At 42.0% G+C, this 27,595-nt stretch overlaps 1 protein-coding gene and 1 non-coding gene across 6 annotated transcripts in view; both read right to left on the bottom strand.

Moving 5' to 3' along the window:
* Positions 1–27,595, bottom strand: part of LOC145392953 (nuclear distribution protein nudE-like 1) — a 451,924-nt gene that overhangs the window by 414,963 nt on the left and 9,366 nt on the right. The gene's annotated exons all lie outside the window — the stretch shown is intronic.
* LOC145393078 (5S ribosomal RNA) lies at positions 21,869–21,987 on the bottom strand. The gene has a single exon (XR_013896096.1). It is a non-coding gene; the product is annotated as a 5S ribosomal RNA (ribosomal RNA).

Raw genomic sequence — 27,595 nt, 5'->3', positions numbered from 1 at the left:
GAGTTGGACAGAAAAGGGATGAGAGTTTGTTGCTAGAAGGGTGCTACGCACCGGTCGTGGAGGTGAAGAGATGCAAGCAGACAGTTCAGAGGAGCAATGACCATTGAAATAGCGAGAGAAAAAAGATAAATGTGCAACAGTGTGGCAAAGAGACAGAGGTTGAAGAGAGCCAGTAAGAGGAGGAGAGTCGATGAGAAGAAATGCCTTTCATTCCACCCTATTGAGAAGCGTTGTGTGGGGAGCCTCCCCACACATGAGAGTTGTACTCCAAACAGGGGCAAATAAAACCTGCGTACAAAGTCAACAACTGTGCAGGGGTAAAGAAGGTACGGAGTCGGCTTAGCACGCAGAATCTCTTGGAAGCACATTTTACAAGAGATGCAATATCATCTTTCCAAGATAAGTCCCGAGTGAATGAAGCCCCAAGCACGTTTTAGGATGATACAGGATTGAGCTGGATATTATTAAACATTAGTGGGCACTCCTGTGGAAGATTGTGTTGGGTTCATAGGTCTAAAAACTGAGTTTTTAATGCATTAAAAACAAGATTATCTTTACCCCAGTCAGAGATACGAGCCAAGTCAGATAGTAGGTGTCCCATAGCTTCATCTTTTGTTTGCTACAGCAACTGCTGAGATAGACGTTCTGGGAACCGAATGGAAAGATGAAGGGTGGAATCATCAGCATATGAGTGGATTGGATTAGATGTACATCTTACAAGGTCATTGATGAATAAAAGGAAGAGAGCTGGTGATAGGACAGAGCCCTAAAGAACACCATTGTTGACAGATCTAGGAAACGAACAATGGCCGTCTACAACAGCTGACATAAAACAACCAGAATGGAAGCTAGAGATGAAGGCACAGATAGAAGGATAGAAACCGTTAGAGGGCAGTTTGGAAATTAAAGATTTATGCCAGACTCGATCGAAAGCCTTTGAGATGTCAAGTGCAATGGCAAAGCATTCGCCAAAGTCCCAAAAGGAGGATGACTAGGAGTCTGAAAGGTAGGTGAGAAGATCGCCAGTGGAGCGTCCCTGATGGAACCCATACTGACGATCAGAAAGAAGGTTGTGATTGAAAAGATGCTTTAAAATTTTTGTTAAGAATTGACTCGAAAACTTTTGAGATACAGGATGTTAAAGCAATTGGACAATAGTTAGAGGGTTGGGAAGAGTCACTTCTTTGGGACTGGCTGAATGAGAGCAAACTTCCAGCAAGAAGGAAAGGTACAAGTTGACAGACAAAGGCGAAAGAGTTTACCTAGGCAGGGTGTAAGCACAGAAGCACAGTTCTTGGGAACAACAGGAGGGACTCCATCAGGTCCATATGCCTTGTTAGTATTGAGGCCAGTGATGGCAGAAAATACATCAGCTGAAGAAATTTTAATGTCAGCCATGAGAAGTCAGAGGGGGGAGGTGATGGAGGAACACCGGAATCATCTAAGATGGAACTGGAGGAGAAAGTCTGAGTGAAGAGATCTGCTTTATCAGTAGAAGAAATAGCTACAGAGCCATCAGAGTAGAAAAGAGGAGGGAAGGATGATGATGTAAAGTTGTTAGAAAGGTTTTTGGCAAGGTGCCAAAAGGAGCTGGAGGAATTCGAGTTGGAGAGTTGAGGGCTTTCAGTACGGATGAAATTATTTTTAGCAGGGTGAAGAACAGACTTAGCACGATTCCAAGCAGAAACATAAACAATGTGATTCTGGGGTGGGTTGGCTCTAGTACCTTTTATAAGCCCTCTCCTTGTAGCAGACAACATCAGGACAAGTGTGATTAAACCATGGCTTTCTTGCATTACTCAAAGGATATGAGAAGGGAATGTATGCTCCCATGCCCGAGATAATAACCTCTATAATGCGCAATGCACACTCAGATGGCTCCTGGCCATGGAAGCAATAATCATTCCAGGGAAAATCAAAGAAGTACTGCCTGAGGACCTCCCAATCCGCAGCTCCAAAGTGCCACAGTCAACGTTTCTTTGGAGGGTCCACAGGCCGTACCGGAGCAATAGGACAGGTCAAGGCAATAAGGTTGTGATCGGAGGAGCCCAACGGAGAGGAGAGATTGACAGTGTAAGCAAAAGGATTAGTTGTAAGGATGAGGTCAAGTATGTTGTAACTCTCTCCAAGGCGGTCAGGGATACGGGTAGGGTGCTGTACAAGCTGCTCTAGGTCATTATGGATTGAAAAGGTGTAGGCTTGTTCACTAGGAGGATCAGTGAAAGGAGAGGAGAGCCAAAGATGGTGGTGAGCATTGAAATCTCCTAGAATGGAGATTTCAAAGAAAGGAGAAATGGATAGAATGTGTTCCATCGTAGAAGATAGGCAAAGAATTGTTCATGGTCAGTAGAATTAGGAGATAAGTAAACACCGCAGATATGTTTAGTCAGAGAATGACAAGAAAGCCAAAGCCAGAGAGTAGAGAATTCAGAAGAATCAAGTTCAGGAACACGAAAGCAAGATAAATTGTTGCGTACATATACACAACAGCCACCTCTGGCTTTGAAATGAGTACAGAGAAAGTAGGAGGAAACAGAAAAGGGTTTGCTGTCAGTTGCCTCAGACAGCTGAGTCTCTGTCAGGAAAAGAAGGTGAAGTTTAGAGGAGGAGAGGTGGTGTTCAGGAGAGAGAAAGTTAGAGGAAAAGCCGTGAATGTTGCAGAAATGAAGAAGTGAGTCAGGCAGTTGTTCCAGGCATCTCTCTGAGTCATCACCGGGAGAGGGGCGGATGGTAGGGGAATTTATGGTCCCCCCTCCCCACTGGGGACTCAGAGGCCAGATTTAAAAATGCCATTTTTCTTTTTTAATTTTGAAAAGGAAGAGTAGTGTGTACTGTGCATGTAGTTTGGTGATGACAGTTAGAGAAACTTGTATTGGAGAGTATGCTGGCCTACTCTATCTTATTGAAACACTGAAAAACTTCAGCAAAGGGGGATGGTCAGGAACTAGTCCCGAGGGTTGATGAAAGGGAGCTTCAGCTCTCCCTGTCATCAGCTTTCCATCCACCTTGGGAGTACTGCCCTGCTCAACTGGTGCTACAGTCCACTCCTCGGATTATATTCTACAGATATTCTATACTAATCCCTTCAGTGTGACTGTCTTATACATTTTATACTGCTGGATAAAAGTTGGAAATGTGCTATGCCAATGCACTTGTTTCTAGTCTTATATGATTTCCAGTTCTAAAAAATTAGATGGGTAAACAATACATTATAGGGGAGAGAGAGAGAGAGAGAGAGAGAGAGAGAGGGGGGGAGGGACACTGAACAACTCCATCTGTTGGCGTGTAGAAAAAAAACACACACACACAAATGTCGTTATAGAAGACAGTTCCATGAAACCAGGGCACAGCGCAAGTGCTTACACGTAAAATAAATGAAGTGTAGCAATTAGTGCCCGACTAACCGGTAAGGCAGTTACCGGTATCACTTGCAGGGGTCCGGGAAAAAGCGGCGTTCCACTTATGATCAGGAGCAGCGTAAGGTACAGCCAAGGTTTGATTGTGAAATACCTGTACCGAAAGCACTGTTCTCATTACACACACACACAGTTTCGTTTCGCTTATAAAGGCTCCAACATGCTTGCATGTGTCGGCCGTGGTCACCTAATGGTGACTCTCCATGTTGCTGGGTCTCTGGCAGTCTCCCTATTCAGTCCCTTATCACTGAGGTCACACTCAGTGACCTCATCCCAAGTCTTTTTCAGTCTACCCCATGCAACCCTAACCCTAACGTTAACACTTCTCACTTTCTGCACCCAATTGTCACCCCCCCCATCCTCTCCACATGCCCAAAGCATCTCAATCAACCTCCCCTCATCACAACAATAATACACTCCAGCCCCATCATACCGGTCCCTCTAAACTCTTCCATGGTAAACCTAGTCCCCCCAGGCCATGCATTCAACGACTCTGCACATCCACCTAATCACTGTCATTTATGTATGTTTGAGCCAGTGAATATCCTCTTCCTTTACTGCCCAGGTCTCATTACCATACAGCATTATACTCCTAACACGAGCCGCATACAAAATTCCCTTAGCACGGTGGGAGAGCCCTCTCACTGTCAGGAGAGGCAACAGCTCCCTGAATTTCTTCCAACCACTCCTCACTCTAGCCAAAGAGATAGCTCCTGCCCCACCTCCAGCACATAACATGTCTCCTAAATAACAAAATTCTTCCACCCATTCGAAAGACTCACCAGCACGATCAATCCTTTCATACCTTACAATCTCCACATTCTCTCCCCAACACACCGCACACAAGAAATCTGCATTTTTTTGTAGTCTACCTCTAATACCACTACATCTCTTATGCACTTGCTTATCACAAACACTGCACATGTGGCAAACCGCACATGGCCACTCTCCCTCTTCTTTGACAGTACCGCCACCAGTACTAGATAGCCTACCATCACCTTTGCTTTACCTTCCAAGCCCTTGTCCCCCATACCATCTGTCCACTTCCTATATCTTTCCTCTGACTCCTTCTCATTCTCGGCAATCAACACCAAATCATCAGCATACAACATCTCCCACAGGAGTCCATTTCTGAAGCCACGTGAGAGGGCTTCAAGCACCATAATAACAAGGGGCTCAAGACTGACTCCTGATGCACACCAGCATTCACAGAAAACTCATCACTCAATTCTCTATTCACTTTTGCTGGGGTGCGAGCAACCACATACAGAGCCATTACCACTCTAACCAGCCACTCCTCGGTCCCAAGCGTTCTCATTGCCCACTTCTCCACCTCCCTTGGCACTCTATCACTGGTCTTCTCCAGATCAACAAAGTACAAATCCCTTTCTTTCCTATAGCCTATATTTTTCCTGAAGCTGCCCAATAATGAATATGGCATCAGTGGTACCTTCTCCTGGCATAAACCCAAACTGCATCTCATCAGTATTCACTCTTTCTCTAATCATACCTTCCAGGACTCTCTCCAGTACCTTCATTATCTGGCCTAAAAGTTTTATGCCTCTATAGCCTCCTCTTTCCAGGTCGTCACCCTTCTCCTTGTACACATTTACAATCACTTACTTCAGCCAATCATCTGGCACAACACACTCATGTACAGGCTAATCGTATTTATGATGTCAGGAACTAACCCCACTCCTGTATCTCTTGAGGCCTTCAGCATTTCAACAGTCAACCCAGACGCACCAGCTACCTTCTCCACCTGCATCCTGCCCTGCTCACAGTAGCAGCATCATTCAAAGACCAAGGGCCAAGCATCGGATCTGCTGACCCCAAACATTCCGTGTTCCAGTCAAACTCCTCATTCAACAACAGGTTATATTGCTCTATCCAGGCATCTTTAACATCCCCACTATTCACCACTACCTTTCTTTCATCATTTTGTACACACTACTCCCCTATGCTGTACATATACATGTATAATACATATATATATATATATATATATATATATATATATATATAGTGGAGTCTCTTTTATCCGAACTTCTTTTAACCGTAATATGCCATTGACCATAAGTTTTACTAAAACTTGCTCATTTCGATTAACCGCAAAAATCTGAAATCTATCCGAAAATTCAAACACGGCGGGCTTGTTTTGCGCCACTAGCGTTAGTTTACGGTTGCTCCGGTGTTCACTAGAGCAAGCGTTGGGTGCGCCAGCCCCCATCTACCACCTCGGAAGATTTGGATGATGTGAGAGATGATGTGGATGATGTGGAAATGATTTGGTAAGGAAACAGAAAATATGAAAAACCAATCAGGTTTAAGGCCTCATTTGTTCGAATTGCTTACACTGAATTACGTAATTATTTTGGTGAAGGTTTATTAAAGTTTGAAGGATGATTTATTTAATTTGACAGTTTCTATTACAGTTACAAAAGTGCAGTTACATACGTAATTACTACAGTGTATTAAATGTTTTGGTGATGGTTGAGTGGCTTTTGGGGTGCTGATGGTGGTGGTGGGCTAGCCATCGCCAGAAATGGGTGATGGGGGAGTACAATACTGTTCCCTTGTATCCTATATATTATTAAAGTATATTTTATTCGAAAAAATTGATTAAACAAAACTTTGAAAGTCCCACGATTTTCAGACAAAAGAGACTCCACTGTATATGTATATATATATATATATATATATATATATATATATATATATATATACACAGTGCTCGTCAAAATTATCGAGTGCCTACCGTTGGACGCGCAATACTTATGGCCAAAAAAGAATCACCCATTTTTGGTGGTAAAAATTGAGGCACAAGGTTACGGCGCTAGCATGACGTCACAGTAGCCTGAGGCCTTCTGACGTGCTGGTTGGTTCCCATCTCAGTTGCAAATGGGCTGCCTGAGAGGGAGGAACTCCACCACGTCTCCCTCTCTTTTTGCACCCTTTTTTACTGAGTGTCCCGCAGTGTTTTGGCTTTTGCCACTTTGTTATGGCACCTACCCGTGAACTATCGAGTGAAATCACATCCCAGATCATTGCTCTAAAGGAGGCAGGCCACCAGACAAAGGAAATTTGTGAATTGGTTGGTGTTGCTCGATCGACAGAGCATCGGTGGTGTGCGCGGTTTCAAGTGGAACACAGTGGTGAAGTTCCCACAAAGAAACCACAGTCTGGAAAACTTCCCCAAGGTCTGTTAATGTTTTAAAACATGCATTGGAGTATAATCCTCATGTGAGTGCAAGGAAAATAAAGGAGAGCAACCCAGAAGTGTTTGGTGAGGTGTCTGTGAGAACAGTGTCTCGTAGAGTCCATGAACTTGGTTACACAAGTCACAGGCCTGTGAAAAAGCCTCTTCTCACAAAAAATCAGCGACTTTGTAGGCTTGCCTTTGGTAATAATTATCTTAAGTGGGGTGAGGAGCAATGGTTGACAGTGTTGTGGTCTGATGAGGCAACGTTTAGTGTCACCTGTAACAGAGAAGCACGTGTGTACCAATGCAAAGGTATGTAGAAAGCACAGTTAAACATCCTGATTCACTCATGGTAAGGAGTTTTCTCAGGAAAGGGTCTGGGAAAGCTTGTTGTACTTCCCAAGAACCTTAGAGTGAATCAGGAAATTTACCAGGAGCTTCTGTGTGATCGTTTACCAGACTCCTTCGAGCTAACAGGTGCATGAGTGTTTCAGCAGGACGGTGCACCTGCTCACAAGGCCAAATCAGTCACCAATTGGCTTCGTGACTGCGAGGTATCATTCATGAAAGACTGGCCAGGAAATAGCTCAGACCTCAACCCGATTGAAAACCTCTGGTACCTCGTAAAGAAGAGTCTCCAAGGGAAGGACGTGAGCTCTCTGACTAAGCTGGAAGCCGCCATTCGTGACTCCTGGGACAAAATACCCCTCCAGCACCTGAGGAGCCTCGCCCTTTCACTTCCAAGACGTCTCAGGTCCGTGAAGAAGCGTAAAGGATACCCTACGAAGCACTAAAAGTAAATAAAATACATTATTTATATTTTTTCAATGTTGAAAGGTTTGTTTCGTAGGAGGGACGCAGGGCACTCGATACTTCTGACGAGCAGTATAAATATATATATATATATATATATATATATATATATATATATATATACTGTTCTGTATATGAGGGCAGTTGAATCGTGATTTAAGACAGAATGAAGCAACAATCTTACAATAACACGAGCATTTAATTTCTCTCTTAATTATTCAGCAACACAATACAGTAAACTCTCAATTATCCAGCTTGATTCAGCCAAGTCCAACGCAGGATACTGCAAAATGCTGGATATTGCATACTGCTCCCCACTGGCTCACTATTTGACCCTGAGCTGGAAAATGAGTTACTGTCTGTCTCAATCCTCTATCCTAAAAACTTTCCCATGAGTAAAAGATGAAAATTATGCATGAAATACAAAAAAATAATGATAAAATACAGTAATATAGTACAGTGCTGTAATTCAGTGCCTGTTAGCTACTGTTTACGAGCCGGTTGATACACCTCAACGCCGCATATTGCAAAGAATTGGCAGTTCTGCTCCATATTGGTGCCATATGCTGCATAATTTTGCTGCATACAGTAATCTCTTGATTATGTGAAGTAACAGAATCAAAGGCATGTCCTGGTAATGGCTCTGTCTGGATAATGGACTTCTCCCCTGGTCCCCCTTCGTACATAACCTACCTTAGAAAGCCAGTGTCAAGAGCCACTACAGTACATCGTAGAACATTTGTTCCTGTTGTTTAACACTACTCTATCTGGTCAAGCAGACCTATAAACCACAGCCAAGCAATTACCATGGTCAAGCAGTGCCATCAACCACAGAAAAGCAATCACCACTGCAGGGCCATAAACTACAGTGACAAAAAATAAAAAATAAAAAATAGAAAAATAAAAAAAGGCTACACAAGAAAAATGCAGTGGGTACACAAAACATAATGGTAGAATGGAACTAAATCATGGTAAAGTAGAATAAAATCATGGTACAGTACAGTAAGACAGAATAAAATCAAAGTCAACACTATCCTGCATCAATATTACCCTGAATCTCCCGGTTCTCCAGTCATCGTTATCCTCTTCCTTTTGCCTGGTGAAAGGACCATCATCACACCCTAGGAAAAAGCATGCAAGGAATAGGAAGGCCTGAAGCATGTAGAAAACAACCACAAAAGCCACTACAATAACTTTCCGACTGAGGGGGGATCTCTAGCAGTTGGTGGGTGAACTATCCAGCCAGACAGGACAGCACAACCAGGCTATTCCTGCCCCGCTGGGTGCGAAAATGTTTGTGTGGCCATAATTTCCACCCGGACGCAAGCATTTTGTTCAGATATTAAGAAAAAATGTACGAATAGCTAATGGTTTTGAACAGTCGGATCAGTGTCCAGGTGATGGATTGTTCAGGCAATGGCCCTCCGGATAATCGAGAGATTACTGTAGCTATTGCTTTAGCAGAGCTGAGCCAGCAGTGGTGGATACTGTGAAGATGCATAATTGAGAGTTTACTGTAATATCACTTACCTTCATGGGAAAAACATAGCAGGATGTGGGTGTGTTTAGGTACTGGATTTCCAGATGACGGCATTTGTTTACAACTCGTGTGTTACGCTTTACTTGATCACTGCAAGGGTTCCTTGATCAAAGCTAACCCACCTCCCAAACCTGCCACTGCCTGCCTTAGCTGTTGTATTGACTGTCATTGTCTAGAATTTATTTATTTCCTTGATCTTCATTTCATGTCAGAACTCTGAGCTCGAGGTTCCAAAATAACTTTAGTTATGCCTAAGCACTCTGACAGTGTTCAGAACATAAGCATTTATTCCCAAGGAAAAATTTAAGTTGCAGGAAGAAGTGGTGTGTGGTGTGGGAGCTTAATCTGAAAGACGGTAACATTCAGACAATCAGATAAAATGAGTTGGGTGTGTTTACAATGCAGATAGCTTCTTTGCTGGAGAGCAATAAATAAACAAAAAATGTTAATAACAAGGGAACAGTAAAATTCATGTTTGCGCATTTAACCCCTAAATGTAGGGAATGTTTTGGGTGTGGCCGCCCTCTCTCTACTTCACTATTTCCGAAAATAGCCTTTGTTCAAACCTTCATATCTGGGAAAGCATGGCAATTAGGGAAACAAATTAAATACCACAACTATTGCTCATCAACTCTTCTTCATGCGAATGAAAGCATCCCCAAGTCTGCACGTGGTTGTATCAATGAGTAAGGATGTGAAGAAGATAAGGAACATTTGGCGGTTGAAGCAGGATGTATTCACTCGTGCGCTTGCGGCCCCAGCTTTGGCTTTGCTCTCAATGTAATAACTTCTCCACTACTAGATAAACTAGGAACAGTGGCATCCAAGGTACACCCTAAGGCACTATCACTAAGCCTTTTCCTAGTATCCTTGGGCATAGGCTTGGCAGGGGTGGATGAGGCAAGGGGTCTGTGTGAGGCAGGAACAGAATCCAACAAGGAGGTTTCAGAAAACATCATTCAGCACCTGGCTGTCAAAATGAAGACTGTGGTATGCTTGTGTCGAGTGGCAGGAGCCTCTCCCTACCCTTTGGTGACAAGATCAAATGACAATCAGTTAAAACTGTGACAGGATTCCATTTGCAGCTCCTCCCATCACACAGCGGTCTCCGTCCGCCCTTTTTTGACGGCTACAGCCTATCTGTCCCCCGGCACATAGGGGTTAATGAAAAGTGTGTGAAAGGGGCTTTGTAACCAATATTTGTTATGAACTGACGGATTCGAGGCTAGAAAATTCAGCTCTTACAGTAGGCTATGTGAAGAGTCTTCATTTTGACGTACAAAGTTAGGTAATAAAATTATGTGAGTTCAATGCTTGTGAATTATACTATCATATAAATTACACTGCTTGGCTGAGATGTTTATTATTCAGGATTACTGCATTTGTGTTTATCAGAGAGGTTGTATGCAATCATTCCATGCTGATGATTTCAGTATACAGTACCAGTACTGTACTTTTTTCCATTACTGCTGACGACTAATGATACTTTCAAAAATAGTTCCAGACTGTGTCCAACCTCCCCCATGCAAAGGTGTTGAAAGTAATTCTTGGCAAAATATGCATGATGCTGGGTGGTGATTTTTCACGTGTTAATTGGGTTAGCGGTTTTTGCCTGGTTGGTACTGGGGGATTTCAAAGTTGGGCTTAATGGCAATCATTGGTAGTTAAAATTAAGGGGAGCACTGGGGGCAAAACTTCTCATTTTGGTTAAGGTAGGATGCACTGATGTGTCCAGTTGGCGAGATCATATGAAAACACACTGCCCCGGCATTTATGGCAGACATAATTGGAATAACATATCTGTATGTATTTGTATATATATACATATATGAATATATATATATATATATATATATATATATATATATATATATATATATATACAGTATATATATATATATATATATATACATACAGTATATCTATATCTATATATATATACAGTATATATATATATACAGTATACATATATATAGATATATATAAATATACAGTATATTTATATATATATATATATATATATATATATATATATATATATACAGGGTGTAACGCGACGTATGACAAAAACTTACACCAATGATCTATCATGTAATTTTGAGTATATTTTGTTCTATAAACATAGGCTCTCTGCGACCCCAGTTCAGTACCCAGCATTCGGCTGTTTTGTGTAAAAGCTTCGTCTCCTGCATGTGCCATTGGGTGAGAGCTTGGCAGGGCGACGGGAGACGAGTATTATTAACTTATACTGCACTATACATGAAAATCCCATATCCTATCAGTACACACGAGTTTTAAGAAGAAACTTTATGTAGTCTATTGATTCATTAACATCAAGTCATGCATTCATGCAATTCTTTTGCACAAATCGACTGTAATTAAGGATTAAATTCAAATTTGATGGCTTGCAAGGGAGTAGGGAGGGAGGGAGGACAGGCTGGTGTGTTGTTGCCAGTTATGTAATATTTGGTTTGTAGGATGTTGCTACCAGCATTATCATAACACCCACAGCTCATTTAGTGAAAGAACATTACTGAGTGACTAGCATCACTTTAAAACATCCGTATTATTATTATTTATTTCAATTTTTCTGCTGCAAGTAAACGTTGCACCATTTTTTTAATATTATGCTGACGTGAGAACAGTGATACAGGATTGCCAATGTAACGACTATGAGCTAGACCTATTTTTTTCTTCTACTTGCAGCACTAACATCTGGCAACATGATATCTAGCTACATTCTGGATACTTTTGCCATTTTTAGGTGATATTCTAAAGATTTTATCGTATTTTCTAGCGATGTTTTGCAGTGTTTATTATCTAGCGACATTCTAGCAAGTTTTCAGGACTAAACTAGCGAGATTGATAAGGACTTGGCAACCCTGCGCCCACTGTCATTTGAACAGTGTTGCCGTTTTTGGTACTAATGTACCAAATTTGGTACTTTTGGGTGCATGAAATACGTTTGGTACGACTTTTACGAAAAATGACAAAATTTGGTACTAAATACATAGCTAGTTGGAGGATTTGTACAGCTAACAGAGATTGCTGTATAGCCAACGTGACACCATCGCCAGACGGCGGGTGAGTTTAGTAGGACCCTGTCCTGGACGTGTGAGTTTACACAGTGTGCATTAGATCCCGCCAATGTGCGTGAGGGAAAGCCCAAATCTATCATACCATTGGCAGTTAAGTTCCCTAACTTAGTTGAAGAGAATGAGTTTGAAGAACTTAACAAGGAATGGAGAGAGCTGACCCTGTTTGAAATTCCTGCTTTGTGTGACTCATTTATGGAGCCAGAACAGTTTTGGTATGCTGCTTCAAAGGAAAAGTGTGGTGATGATCTAAAGTTTCCTAAAATTTCCAAGCTCATGACAACTGCTGCAGCAGAAAGAATATTTTCAATTGTGAGCAACATCAAGACAAAGCACCGATCGCGACTACAAACAGAAACATTAAATGGTCTACTTCACAGCAAGGCATTGCTCCAGGATATAAACTGCAAGAATTGGCAACCTTCTGCTGAATTAGTAAAGAAAGCAATGGATAAGAAGTGGCCTACACACGAAGGAAGAGAAGACGAAGATCTGCAGTTTTAATCACTTAAATTAGGTAAGAAATGTATTATTTATGTAATTTGGTACATTTTCTTCTCATTTGGTACTTTTTACTGGTTTGATTTGGTACTATCTGAAAATTTAGAGTGGCAACACTGCATTTGAACGGGAACATCTGTAGGGGAGGCACACGCTTCAATTACTGTTCTTTGCGTTCTGTTGTTCACCGGGTTCAGCTTCACATGTTCATGAAACAGCATGCTACGTACGTACAGCAATGAAGAATATGCAGATATCATGTATTTTGTTTTACGGATTCTGCGATGGTAATGCCAATCTGCAGAGACAACATTGGTGGAGATACCCAAGGGCGCCACGTTTACTTGCAGCAGAAAAATTGTGATAAATAATATTCCTGACTTAAAGTGAGGCTAATCTCCCTTTAGAATAACGTTTTTTTTAACTGAATGAGCTGTGGGTGTTATGATAATGCTGGTAGCAACATCCTACAAACCAAATATTACATAACTGGCAACAACAAACCAGCCTGTCCTCCCTCCCTCGCTACTCCCTTGCAAGCCATCAAATTTGAATTTAATCCTTAATTACAGTCGATTTGTGCAAAAGAATTGCATGAATGCATGACTTGATGTTAAGGAATCAATAGACTATACGTAAAGTTTCTTCTTAAAACTCGTGTGTACTGATAGGATATGGGATTTTCATGTATAGTGCAGTATAAGTTAATAATACTCATCTCCCGTCGCCCTGCCAAGCTCTCACCCAATGGCACATGCAGGAGACGAAGCTTTTACACAAAACAGCCGAATGCTGGGTACTGAACTGGGGTCGCAGAGAGCATATGTTTATAGAACAAAATATACTCAAAATTACATGATGGATCATTGGTGTAAGTTTTTGTCATACGTCGCGTTACACCCTGTATATATACATATATATATATATATATACTGTATATATAGTAATCCCTCCAATATCCGATGTAATAGAGCCAAAGGCATGTCCGGAAATTGGATTTGTCCAGGAATTGGGAAAATGCCTCCTGGACGGGCACTTATGGACCCTAACCCAGTCTAACTCAGAAAACCACCTACGTAGCCTAACTCCCTACTGGACATGCATAGCACCTATTTAAGATCCTACTCACACAAATAAGGGACAGAAAGCATGAAATAAATGAAAAGGAACCAGAGAATGAGGATTTAGTGGTGAATATGGAAAATATTTAGCTGTATCCAGGGTACTTACAACACGTCCATGGCCGTTGCGAAGAATAACCCGCCTCCTCTCAGACTCTGACAGTACGAAGGTGCACTTGATGCATGTACAATTATCCAGTGTTTAACTGAACTTAAACCTTTGCACTCTGAATTCTAATTTCTCAACACTGCGCATTGTTTTCTTACTTGCACTGCACTTGAAACTAACCAGTGTTACACTCTGCACTTAAGCCTTTGCACTCTGAATTCTAAAATCTTAACACTGTGCATTCTTTTCTTACTTGTGCTGCACTGGAAACTCACAAGTGTTGCACTCTGCACTTAAGCCTTTAACCCCTCCATGGCTGCCTGCGTCGAATGACATTTAGCCGATAAATGGCCGCCGGCGTCGTTTGAGCGCGACATGTAAAAAACTGCAAAAATTTTTGGGAAGTGAATGGACACTCTGAACGTCTGCACACTGACCTACACTACATTCCCATACACCCCATCCAGCAGTTCAGAGCCTGCTGCTGTGATAAGTGGATTTTCAATTATTTCGCTCCTGGCCATGCCTTAACAAGCACAACTACACCCATTATCTCGACCCAGGCAGAACATATCATCTTTGTCCTCTCTTGCAAAACACACACAACCACCTGTTTACGATTATGAAGTAATAGACACATACAAAAAAGACATGATAATAACAGAAAAATACATTTTTGTCTTGGTATCTTTATCTATTTGCTCAGGTTTGCTGTAATGGTTTGGATCATTTGATGCAATGCAACTTGTAGAAAACTGTGAAAACTTTCGGGAAGTGAACGAAAATCTGGGACATGAGACTGACCTTGACTTCACCCTCTCACATATCATCCATCACTTCACCACCTGCTGTTGTGACGAGTGGATGTACAATTTTTTCGCTCGTGGCCATGCCTAAACACACACAGTTACACCCATTACCTCGACCCAGAAAAGAAAATACAATCTTTTTCCTCCCTTGCAAAACACACACAACCACCCTGTTTATGAGACAGCAATATATATTGTGAAAATAACATGGTAAAATGATAAAGATGAATGTAAAATGACAGAGAAAGATGAACATGTTATGACGGAAAAAATACGTTCTCTCCCGTCTGTAAATGTACTTATTTCTGCTTTGTATCTATATTAGTAATAATTAGACTTATTCTTAGTTCTGAAACTGCATTACGATTCTATTTTTAGCCATGCTCGTGGTGTGGGAGCTCGAAGTTGCGACTGAACTTCCTTATTGCTAAATGGACTGACCCTCCACTTTATTCTCCTGTGGCAGAGTCTAGCCTTGGAAGACGTGCAGTTTTCTCGTTTAGGACTGAAAATTCAACTCTTTCGCTCCCTTTTCCAAGCATGGGCACAACGATAACTTAAAAAATAACTCGAAACTACCATAAACATATTTTATATCAAAAAGGTGAAAATGTATTCATTTGTTTGTTTGTGGCCACCCCAAACGGGATTGAGGCGTCTGGCAATAGATAGATAGATAGATAGTATTCATGTTTTTTCCAGCCATTCCTAACAGATTATGTACTGAAATCATTCGATATAACCATATCTCACATATGCATAACATTTCAGCACCATTCGCATTGTTTTGGGAGGTAAAAAAAAAAAAAAAAAAAAAAAAAAAACACCCGCCCAGTTGCGATGCGGCAGTCCCCTGGGTGGGGATAGCGGTTGCCGATATTTCTGCAACTTCCGCGCTTCATTGTAAGCCACAAAATGCGTCTAGGAAGCTGGGACTTGTACTGTTAGGTGCATCTGAACTTTCTCTTCAATATGGCAAGAAAAAAAAAATCAATTCGAAACCAAAATATGGCCCCGGCGTCAGCCTGGGGTGCACGGAAAATTCCGGGTCTTCAGCCACGGAGCGGTTAAACCCTGAATTCTAATTTCGTAACACTGCACATTCTTTTCTTACTTGCTCTGCACATGAAACTCACCAGTGTACAGTAGCATCTGCACTTAAGCCTTGCACTCTGAATTCTAATTTCTTAACACTGCACAACACTGTAAATTCCCATGTGGTCTAGCGGAGAGTTCTTGCTATTTATTCAGTGTTAAAGTTTGAGAGTAGGTGTTGCAGGCGGCCAAGGGGTGCGTCACTGGGACGTGGCCATGGACTACCCACTGCAGACAACTCCGAAGATAGTCGCAAACTCACGTCCAGTGGCAACTCCACCGTGGCCGATGTGCTGGGCTGTGGCTCGGAGGTGGAAGGCCTGTCTTGGGGAGGCAGTGATGTGGAGCCAGGGCTGGGCACGGCAGAGGTCACAGGCCTGAAGAAACAGTCAATGGTTGATTGACGTAAGGAACAGCGATTCTGGGGAGTGAAGATGCGCTGCCTAAAAGCGCGCACTTCCTCCACAAGTCCCAGGGGCCCCATCTCCCAGTTGCAGTGCGGGTGTTCCAGGTAGTCCAGAACGAACTCAACATGTCCCCAGAGTGTGCTCAGCTTGGGGGTAGCTGAAGTAGTGGTGCATTGAGAGAGTCCTCATCATCCTCGCTGTCCACATTGGCATCTTCAAACTGGGTACTTGTACCTGCAACTGAAGATAAGACCTCGATATCAGACAGGATCTGATACCCGGGATCACCCTCGTTGTCATCCAACCACTCACACACTTCGTTCACATCCACCTCGTCACCAGCCACATGAAGATGCGCATGGAAGTCATCTATATCAAAACCTAGAACGTCGTGCACCACATCGGCTCCGAGAAGCAGACGAGACCAATCACCTTCCAGAGTCTTGACAGAGACTTCCCTCCATGCACTGGCCCAGTTGAAGATGGCTGACTTGAGGTTGTAGCAGCGAAGATTTTCCACAGTACGCTGGCCTCGTGTGTCCTGTCCCTCCCTGTGCTCGTCCTCATCCTCAAGAACAACCATCACCTCGTCCATAAACTTCCAACGGTACAGCCTCTTCGTTGCCACAATCACTCCTTGGTCCATTGGTTGGATGAGAGCAGTCATAATAGGTGGCAGAAACATGCATCTAATGCAACCATTCTCAGCCACCAACTCCTTGTTGGACGGATGTGCAGGTGCAATATCCAAGAAAAGGAGAGCCTTTACTTGGTCGTGCGGGATTCCCCGTGTGTTCATCTGATAATGAATGAACTCCTTGACAAAGTGCTGGTGAAACATGTCTCTGAAGATCTTGGCTAAGAACCAAGCCTTCACAGAATGGTACCACATGAAAGGAAGGGCATCCATCACCCCACGAAGACACCAAGGCTGCTTTGCACAGCCAACAATAACGGGCTTGAGCCAGTGCATGCTGTTAGCATTGGTGCAATGCAAAGCAGATATCCGTTGTTTGAGGAGCTTGCGGCCAGGTACATGCTTCTCCGTCTCCTCTGCCAGAGTGTTCATTGGCAGCGCGCGATAGTACAGACCAGTTTCATCAGCGTTGTAGACTTCACCGAGAGTGAGGCCCTCCCTGTTGGATCAAGCCCTTCACCTTCTGCCGAAACTCCTCTACTTCCTCCTCATTGGCATCCAGAGCTTCACCATGGGCCTTACGGTTGGTAAGTCCACGCCGTAACTTGAAAGCGAAGAGCCAACCCTCAGATGCCTTGAAGTCTGGGGTGTCGTGTAACCTTGCGAGCGTCTCAGCAGCAGCCTTCAACTCTGTACCACGCACCAGCACGTTGTTGAGGATACCAGATCAGCGTGGAGTGGTAGATTTCTGCAAACCCAGGAGAGTACATAACCTTCTGCATGATGCGTTTGGTCTTCGATGTGAAGTCAGTTGTGTACTGGGTTTGTCCAGGGATTTCTTGATATGAAACAGGGTACAGTTGAACACAGAAATTGGTACCACACTTCACATCGGGGCAACACAGCCGGTCCATCTTTACTGTGCAGCGAGTACGTATATTTAACCCCGCCCACCAATTCACAGTCCAGACTCATGGGATTGTGTGTTTCGATGAAGGCTTCACATGGAAACTAGATGCAAGTTATTTAATTGCCAATGTAATTTCAAGTACATATATCAGCTGTATCTTTGTTGAAATAAACTGTTTTCACTATATTTCCTTTATACAGTTATGTCTGTTCGATAAGGGAAGCTGTATATGTCGCTCTAGTTGCGTAGCTACACACACATACACACACACCGGGATGTTGTGTGAAACACTGATGTTTAACTGAGGTGTTGTTGTCACTGTTACAGCTAGGAAGGGTCAGAGTTTAGTTCGTCACGCAATGAATTGGAGAGACAGTAATCTATTGGAGCGAAGTCGTATTATCACCCTACGTGATAATGGTCTGTCGATATGGGCTATTGCTCATGAAATTGGCGTATCTACCAGGACTGTGCAGAAATGGATACGAAGGTGGGAGGAAAATGGCAACTTAAATGACTTGGGTGAGTTTATATTGCAGGACATGGGTGTCAATTCCTTTTATTTCTGCATGTATCCCAGCGCCACTGCTGGTAAGGTGTTGGGAATACCTACAAATTCATGCTAATATGCCCAACTGACAGCAGGTAAAACATCACTGGGACAAGCAGTTGCTCGTACGATGAGCAGTTGCCTATGTGCGGTATTAATTGACTTTCAAGCTGTTCGTGGTGCAGAGATAACGAGGTATTCTCCTCCAGTATGTTTATATTTTAATGTGGCAATACCTGTAATTTCTACAGATACAAACCATACCACACATGATAACTGATAAAAAATAAGAAACAATAATTTAATTGATAGCACATTAATGCCACTGTAAATATGTTATGAATAGTGGCTTAAGAATGTTAAAACCTAACGAAGTTGCAATAATTCTTGTAGCTTCACTGGGCTTTAGTTGCTTCTTGCAAGAGGGATACAAAGGTATTAAAACATCATGATGTAAATAATCCAAATGACTTTAGCCTTACTATACGTAATTTAATAAACCGATATGTTATCACTCCAGGAGTAAGTTCAAATTGCACAACCAAGGATACCGTATACTCGGCATATTTTCATCACAGTGAGGTTGGTTGCCCCTCAGGCAACTTCTCCAGAGGAGGACAATGCTATTGTCGCTGCAGCTGTGGAAGACCCCGTAATCAACACAGTGGCCATTCGTCATAACCTACACCTGGAGGTCTCAGCAATGACCGTCAGATACAGACTTCATAATGCAGGTATGCATCACAGAATTCCTGCAACGAAGGAGATCTTGACTGAGCGACACAAGGCAGGAAGGCTGGAATTTGCTCACTGTCATGCTGAGCATGGCGTGGAGTTTTGGTGCCGGGTTGTATTCATGGACAAGAAATGTATTTCATCCAACACGTATGGCAAGCCTCACAGTTGGCAGAAAAATAAGACACGGTAAGAAGACACGGTTTGGACGTGTGGAGAGAATGGAGAATGAAAGACTGACTAAGAGGGTGTATGTAGGTGAGGTGGAGGAAGGGAGAGGGAGGGGTACACCGAGGATGAGGTGGAGGGACGGAGTTGAGAGGTATATGAGGGAGAGGGGGGTGAGCTGGGGGGAGGGTAGTCAAACGGTGGGTGACAGAGCGACTTGGAGGCGTTTTGTCTGCAGCCACCCTTTGCGGGATTAGGGCGTCGGGCTATAGATAGATAGACAGAAGATGACTCTAATTACGTAGTCTCTATAAGTTTGGTCCTCACTGTTGCATCATGGCTTGTTATTGGATATATACATTTGTTTCATAATACCGTGGAGGGTGTCCCCTATTCAAAACCCCACTGCACATGTATTACCTTACCATGTGTGTGTGTGTGTGTGTATATATATATATATATATATATATATATATATATATATACAATATTTACCACTTCCCTATTATTTTATAATTACACATTGGTTTCTTACTCAGATATGACCCCACAAACATCATTCAGGTAGCCCGTTCCGGTCACACCACCAGCAATGTATGGAGTTGGGTGTCGCTACACAGTATGGGGGACGTCTTTCGCATTGAGGGACGATTTACAGCAGCAAAATATGTGGAGCTGTTACAAACCTCCTTCTTGCCTTCTCTTAGGGAGATAGATTACCCTTTCCCAGAGGGACCCATTTTATTCATGCATGACAGGTGCCCCATTCACACCGCTCATCTTGTTCAAGAGTGGTTTCGGGAACAAGATAACATTTAACTTCTTGACTGGCCAAGCAAAGGAGCTGATATCACTGAACATGTATGGGCTCAAATGGTAAATACCTGGACAATGGGGCATGAGCGAACACCCCAGCAACTCATGGATCACGTCAACGCACAGTGGGAAATTTGCAGAAATAGGCTTGAACAGATCTGCACCCTTGTACAGTATATTCCATGCCTGACAGACTGAGGGATGTTATTGAGAAATGAGGTGGATGGACAAAATATTAGTATTACAAATAAAAGTTGCATTTTGTTTTACTTAACCGCTGTAGTTACATAGGATTTCCTCAGGAATTAAATAACTCTTATTGTCCGTACAGAAGTTATGTTTCACACGTACTATGAGGTACAGACTGTCACCCTTCATATGATCATATTATTCAATAGACATCTTGATCTGGTTCACACTGTCCCATATAGAGTCTCGACTATGTGACCTGGTGGGCGGAGCTAAAAACACGTACTCGCTGCGCAATAAGGATGGACCGGCTGCGTTGCCTTGTGAAGTGTGGTACCAATTTCTGTGTTCAACTGTACAGCAGGCTAGGTTGAATTCTCAGAGGATGCAGGACGTCGACCATCCCGCGTCAACATATTCCAATATCTCCCTCTTCTTCTCTAGAGTTGGAACCACTCGTTTCCTCTTCTCGATTGGTAAGGCCATAATCACGCACACAAGGAAGAGGCAGCAGAGGAAAACCAGGGCCTGCAGCAGGTAGGGCACCACCAAGAAAGCGAACACATGGGCGGCCATGGTGATGAGCATGCACTCACGATGATGGATAGGCGGGAAATGGGGAGGAGGCAATGTCTCCCTGCTGGACGTTGGCAGAACTACGCGGCAAAACAGAGCTGTTTGGCGCCATGTGCCATGTTCAAAATACGGTTGAGAAAAATGATTTTTTTTTTTTTTACGTTTTTCTGGCCGTTTTAGGGTTCCAAAGACCCGGGCCCAAAATGTCCAGGTATTACAGGGAGTACTGTACCAATATATCTATCTATCTATCTACACACACACACATATATATATACATACAGTAGTGCACCAACTTTTGCTACAGCAGGATTCGCGGAATCCACTTTCGCGGCATGCACCAAATATTCCCTAACTTCCACTTTCGCTTGAAAAAAATCGATTTTCGCGCACAAATTTTGGGTTTGGGACAATATTTTGAACTTTGAATTTCCTGCACCGTCCGCCCACAACCCACCGCCATCTTGAATGACGTCATGTCAACACTCTGTCCACCCATTCCCGCCATTGTGTACGAGCATGCTAGCTCCATTGTGTTGGATTCTCACGGTTCAATGGCCTCTACTATACCTGGTAGTGTGGGGAAAGGGCCTGGTGGTGTGGGGGGAGAGCCTGGTGGTGTGGGGGGAGGGCCGGGAGGCAGTGGTGGTGATAAGAAGTGGCCGGGACATTCAAAGTCGGGAGGAAAGGCCAAGGCTAAAAGAGAGTATCGTGTTGGAGTGAAGAAACGGCAGTATAATAATGAAATGTGGTAAGTTTCTCCTCATATAATGTGTACTGTACAGTTTTTATTGTTTGTATCTCACAATGCAATGTACAATAGTGATTTGATGTACAGTACTGTATTGCAAGTGAAAATGAAAATCTGATGTTACTTTAGGATAACCGGGAACCAATTAGCCTTTTTGCCATAAAGACAATGCCCCAACTTTCACTAATTCCACTTTCACGCATTATTTTTGGACCCAATTGGGCGCGAAAATTGGTGCCCCACTGTATATATATAAATATATATACTGTATATATATATATATATATATATATATATATATATATATATATATTTTTGCCAGACGCCACGTATCCCAAACGGGGTGGCCAAGGGCTTAGAGTTAATTGTTTTACAGGGAGGGGCACTAATCCTCCACCAACCCCACTTGACACGTATGGAGAACGTTATGCCAACAGCATCTGGTGCTCCCAGGCGGTCACCCATCCAAGTACTAACCAGACCCAACGTTGCTTAACTTCGCTGATCGGACGGGAAGCGGTGTACTCAACGTGGTATGGCCGTTATACACTGTATATACAATGGAGTCTCTTTTATCCAAAATTCTTTTAACCGTAATATGCCATTAACCTTAAGTTTTACTAAAATGTTCTCATTTCGATTAACCGCAAAAATCTTAAAATCTATCCGAAAATTCAAACACGGTGGGCTCGTTTCGCGCCATTAACGTTAGTTTACGGTTGCTCCACTAGTCACTAAAGCAAGCGTTTAAGGCTTTATTTGATTAGGCTATAGTGAATGACATAATTGTTTTGGTGAAGGTTAATTTAAGTTTACTTGTGTGAAGATCCATTTAAGTTGACAGTTTCTATTACAGTTACAAAAGCGCAGTTACATACGTAGTTGCTACAGTGTTTTTGCTACAGTGTTTTCAGTGTTTTGGTGATGGTTGAGAGGCTTTTGGGGTGCTGGTGGTGAGCTAGACATCGCCAGAAATGGGTGATGGGTAAGTACAATACTGTTCCCTTGTATCCTACATATTATTACAGTATCTTTCATCCGAAAAAATCGATTAAATGAAACTTTGAAAGTCCCATGATTTTCGGATAAAAGAGACTCCACTGTATGTATACTGTGTATATATATATATATATATATATATATATATATATATATTTGTATATACACAGTGGGCTCACACAGTGCACGAGTGAATGGGTGGTCCATGACCTCGCATACTATGAATACATAATCTTATGGGAAAAATAACATATGGGCTGAACCCCCTCAACCATGATATTTTATTTAACCACAGAGATAAAACAAAGGGAAAATTTTTAAGACATACCGGTACCATACTACAGATATACCGTAAACTGGGGAGAATTCGGACTGGGGGCGGATTTGGATATTATTGCAATAAAAAGTTATTTAGATTAATTAATAATTAATGAATAAACATACTAGAAATCTGTTTGTGCCCAATTGTTTGTAGTTCTTTACTGTACTTTTGTGAATAAAGATATTTAATATATCACATGACACATACCAAATATATACTAAAATGCAAACTTATGTAAAAAGAATAAAATTCTTAACACTGGCAAACTTTCTTTGGCAGAAATGTTAATGAATAATGCAGGAAAATCTTCGGTTCCCAGATGTACTTTCATGTGTAGTGTGAAAGTGCAAAGTAAGCAATTAGCATTATCTTCTCAATTAATCTCTTAATTGGGCATTTAATGAAATTTTTAAAATTTAATGCAAATTGGAGTCAATTCGGACACTGGGGTGAATTAGACCTGGGGGAGTATGAACGAAAAAATAACACTTTTTACAACGTACAATTGCCTATACAGTAATTTGCCAGATGTGGATATTGTGTGTAATTGGGATCATATGTGTCATTTACAGGCATACTCTTGAGCTTTTATGGTACTACTTGTCTAAGCAAGGTCACCCAATGACTCAAACATTTAAGAAAAGAACTAGTGGAGATCAAGGTCCTTATCGTAGTGAAAAAGGCAAGCAAAAAATTGGTAAAGCCAAATAATCATGTTAAATATCATCTTCAACTAATTTTCCATTAGTCTTCCAAAAACGAACTTATTACACTCAACCCTCGGCTATCACTCCCAATTGGTCCCGCTATGGCTGCGCTCTAGCTGAAACCGAGATTGCCGAATTGAAGAACTTATGGTAATAATTCTAATTGGCGCCATGACCTCAATATTTACCCCAAAGATACCTTTTTTGTACCACATATTAATATACAATGGTCTAGATATGAGCATGTTTTATGATGTGATCACGATTCTTATAAATGCCCCTCACAGTTGATTCATTGATGTTATGTTTCTTCCCCACACTTCGCTTGGTCTCACCATTCTTTTTAAGTTTCACATTTCCAATTTATCTACATAATTTAGGTTCTTCCTCTTCTTTATTTCCCTGCCAGGTGCCACACCATTATTTTGGGTGATGGTAGGGGGACCGGGAGGGGGTACGTTGGCCATGGTCTTATCATAAAAAAAGGTTATATTTCTCGCTATCACTGCTCACGGCCTGAAGGCGCGCACTTGAATGGTTTGGCGGGCAGAAGACTCGGTCGGGCGGCCAATCAGCGCTTGGCTGGCGCTGACGTCACACAATCAATCACGGAGTGAAGTTTTTGTTGGCTGGGCGGAGCACTGGAGCCTGGCCTTTTTGAAATTTTCGAACTTTTGCGGTGGGCGATAGCATGCATTTAGTGCATGATAAAGGTATTTGGGTAGTTTTTTATATGGGCGATAGTGAGATAGGCTATAGCGGAACCTATGATAGCCAAGGGTTGAGTGTAGTCAAGAAATGATTGTTAAGTACATACAGTACTAAGGTTTGTCGCTAGATTTATAGTATCTACATGTGTTCTAATATGTTTTATTTAAACCAAGGAAAAAAATTAAATTGTTGTGTTCATATCTCATTATAGTCATTAGCTTATTTTGTCAGGGAGTGATATTATTTTTTTACTGGAAGAACATTTTTTTAAAAGCCCCAGAACGTCTGAAATGGCCCCACATACGGCCAAAACTAAATGGGGAACCCAGGGTAGTCGTATGCATTAATTTTCTATTTATGTACGAATTTATAGTGTGTCCGAATTCACCAAACTTTGAGTACAAATTCGGACACCCATTACTATATATGCTATAATTATATGAAACATTTTAAATTTTTCACCGCTATGACTCGGCACCCTAGTGGACCAGCCCAACATACAACACTTAAGATCTTGGACTGAATTAAAAACTACATTACATGGCACAAAAAAACGAAAAAATAGTCCGAATTCACCCCAGTTTACGGTAGCTAAAATACCAAAAATATGGTCAGTCACCTTAAAAGCAATAAACAATAGGCCCGATGGACTTAAATAGCAGGGGTTCCGAGGCCCTGCAACACACTACAGAGTGCCACTGCCGTCCCAGCCACACATATACACTCATCTCACCTAAAGTGCGCCTTCGCAAAGTGCATCTTGCCTAATGTGTGACTGGGGTCTGACAATAATTATTTAGAAAGTGCGTTTGCTACTTGCAATGTGCGATAGGCATGAAAAATTGGAGCAAATACAGTATTCTCTCGCAACTCATGAGCATAATTTGTAGCATGCGATGGGTAAGGGTGGGGCTAGTGAGTATGTGTAGTGGGATGCAGCTAGTGTGTGAATGAGTGGTGGCCACAGCAACAGTATGATGACGTAATGTCTGTAGTGTCTGACCTGGACTTTGAGGGTTTCCTGGAGCAGGAACAGGCAGCACCTAATGTAGTGCAAACTCAGATGTGCATTCCATAAAACTGGCCACACAATATTGTGCTCTAGGAGCATTCGTTAATCACTGGCGCAATCGTCACCAGGGTTACCATTTGGTATTTTTCATTACCAAATGTGAGGCAATTTGGTAATGGCAAATTCGAGAATGATTCACTACCAAAAGGATTTTTCACATGTATGAGTGTATCGAGGGTGGAGAAGGTGGATTATCTTTTCCTTTTTTCTTCTTTTAATGCAAGAAAGAAGGAACCAAAGGCTGAGCAAAAAAAAAAAAAAAGACAGCCAAAACCCCTCCACTAGTGATGAGAGTGAAAGCAAGGCACGGAGTGGGGCCTGTGCAGAACAGCTGTTGAGTGTTTTGATTCAGCTGTGGTATGGCCTCGGATACCACAACAACAATTCACAATATCTACTCTCTGCACAATGCTGGAAAGGTCTTGAATTTTCATAATAAATACAATATACAGTAATACTCATGCATGTTCCTAATGTCAGTATTACTCTTGCATGTTCCTAATGTCAGTATTACTCTTGCATGTTCCTAATGTCAGTTTTCCTTTTGCACTTTAGTTAGGGATAGGTATTGGTGAATCACTATACAAAAATTCAGGATGTGTCACCCATAAAGCCATTTTAACGCGGGATCCTATGCTTCGCAAAGTGCGAATCTATTAAGTACGACGGGCTGTGTCGACCATATTCACGCACTTTAAGCGGGATGACTGTATATATAAATATATATATATATATATATATATATATATATATATATATATATATATAGTTATATACAGTTATATATTTGTGTGTGTGTGTGTGTGTGTGTGTGTGTGTGTGTGTGAGAGAGAGAGAGAGAGAGAGAGAGAGAGAGAGAGATCCAACAGCTGTGACTTGAAAGATTGTTTCTTTTTATGCAAATGGTTTCACATCACTATGACTGTCCACTAAAATGCTTGACCCCTTCAATGAGTTATTTAAGAGGAGCCTGTGGAGTCACACGGAGAGACAGGCTGACGAATGAGGATATAAAGGAGCGTTGTGGTGTGGATGTGGATGTGATAGGAATCATTATGAGGAACACAATGAGGTGGTTTGGCCATGTGGAGAGGATGGAGGGCGAGAGACTGATGAAGAGAGTGTATGTGAGTAAGGTGAAAGGGGGAAGAGGGAGGAGGAGGCCGAAGATGAGATGGAGGGATGGGGTGGAGAGGTATATGAGAGAGGGGGGTGTGAGTTGGGAACAGGACCGTGAAATGGCAGGGGACAGGGTGACGTGGAGGCGATTTGTTTGTGGCCACCCCAAACAGGATTGAGGCATTTGGCAATAGATAGATAGATAGAACTTTTTACAGTACTTCTGCTTCCCCCTGACAATTTTGCTTTGCTCTAAATTTAAAACACACACACATGAATGATACAGTACACAACCTACAGCAAATAAAAAGGAGTTAGTAGATTCAAGTTATGGCATGTACCGTATGTAAACAAGTTGGTTATGTTTATGTACTCAAATGTAGATAGAATGGTGTCTAAATTATTAGAGATAGAAAACTATATCAGAGAAAAGGAACCAGAACCACATATTATTTGCCTAACAAACAAAATTAACCCCGATATTAAACGATACCCCAAACTTAGGGGAATACAATTTACGGAGAAAAGACCGGAATTTATGAAAGGGAGGAGGAATTATAATCTTAAAAAAGAAAAACCTACAAGTCAAAAAAACTAAACTACTGTAGATACACCCTCACATGCAGAACTGACTGCATTGGAAATTAACACATCTGAAGGGAAGTTAATTGTGGCAAATTTTTACTTGCCAACACTTGGGAATGGGGCAAATATGAAGACCTGGCAGAAAGTACAATTCATAGTTTAAGAACATTACTACATAGAATGGATGAGAATCTGAAAGAATTATATTAACTGGAGACTTCGCTACCAATATAAATTGGAATACTCTAGATAAAGAAGCCATGAAAGCTGTTGGGATCAAAAGCTCCTAGATCTTATGCAAGAGTTTTTCCTAACACAGCATGTAAACACCAGAAAAAGAGGACTCGGTGATCCATCAGTACTAGATCTTATATTTACTAGGCAAGAAAATGAAACTGGTAACATAATGTATCACCCTCCATTTGGCAAAGCAACCATGCAGTATTAAATTGTAACTTCAGGATTCCATATGACGTTACCGGTAATGAGAGTTACAAAAAGAGTCTAAACTACAAAAAGGGCAACTATCATGACCTGATGAAGTACTTCTTAGAAACAGATAGGGAAAAGGAGCTTAGAGGACAAGATTTAAATATTATATAAAGAAAAATATGTGATCTTTATGAAACAGGAGTCCAAA

This window comes from Coenobita brevimanus, chromosome 23, assembly GCF_032717465.1.
Source record: "Coenobita brevimanus isolate Jiangsu-jjx chromosome 23, ASM3271746v2, whole genome shotgun sequence".
Lineage (NCBI taxonomy): Eukaryota > Metazoa > Arthropoda > Malacostraca > Decapoda > Coenobitidae > Coenobita > Coenobita brevimanus.
Note: the sequence above shows the minus strand (reverse complement) of the source record. Positions and strands in the feature narration are given on the sequence as shown.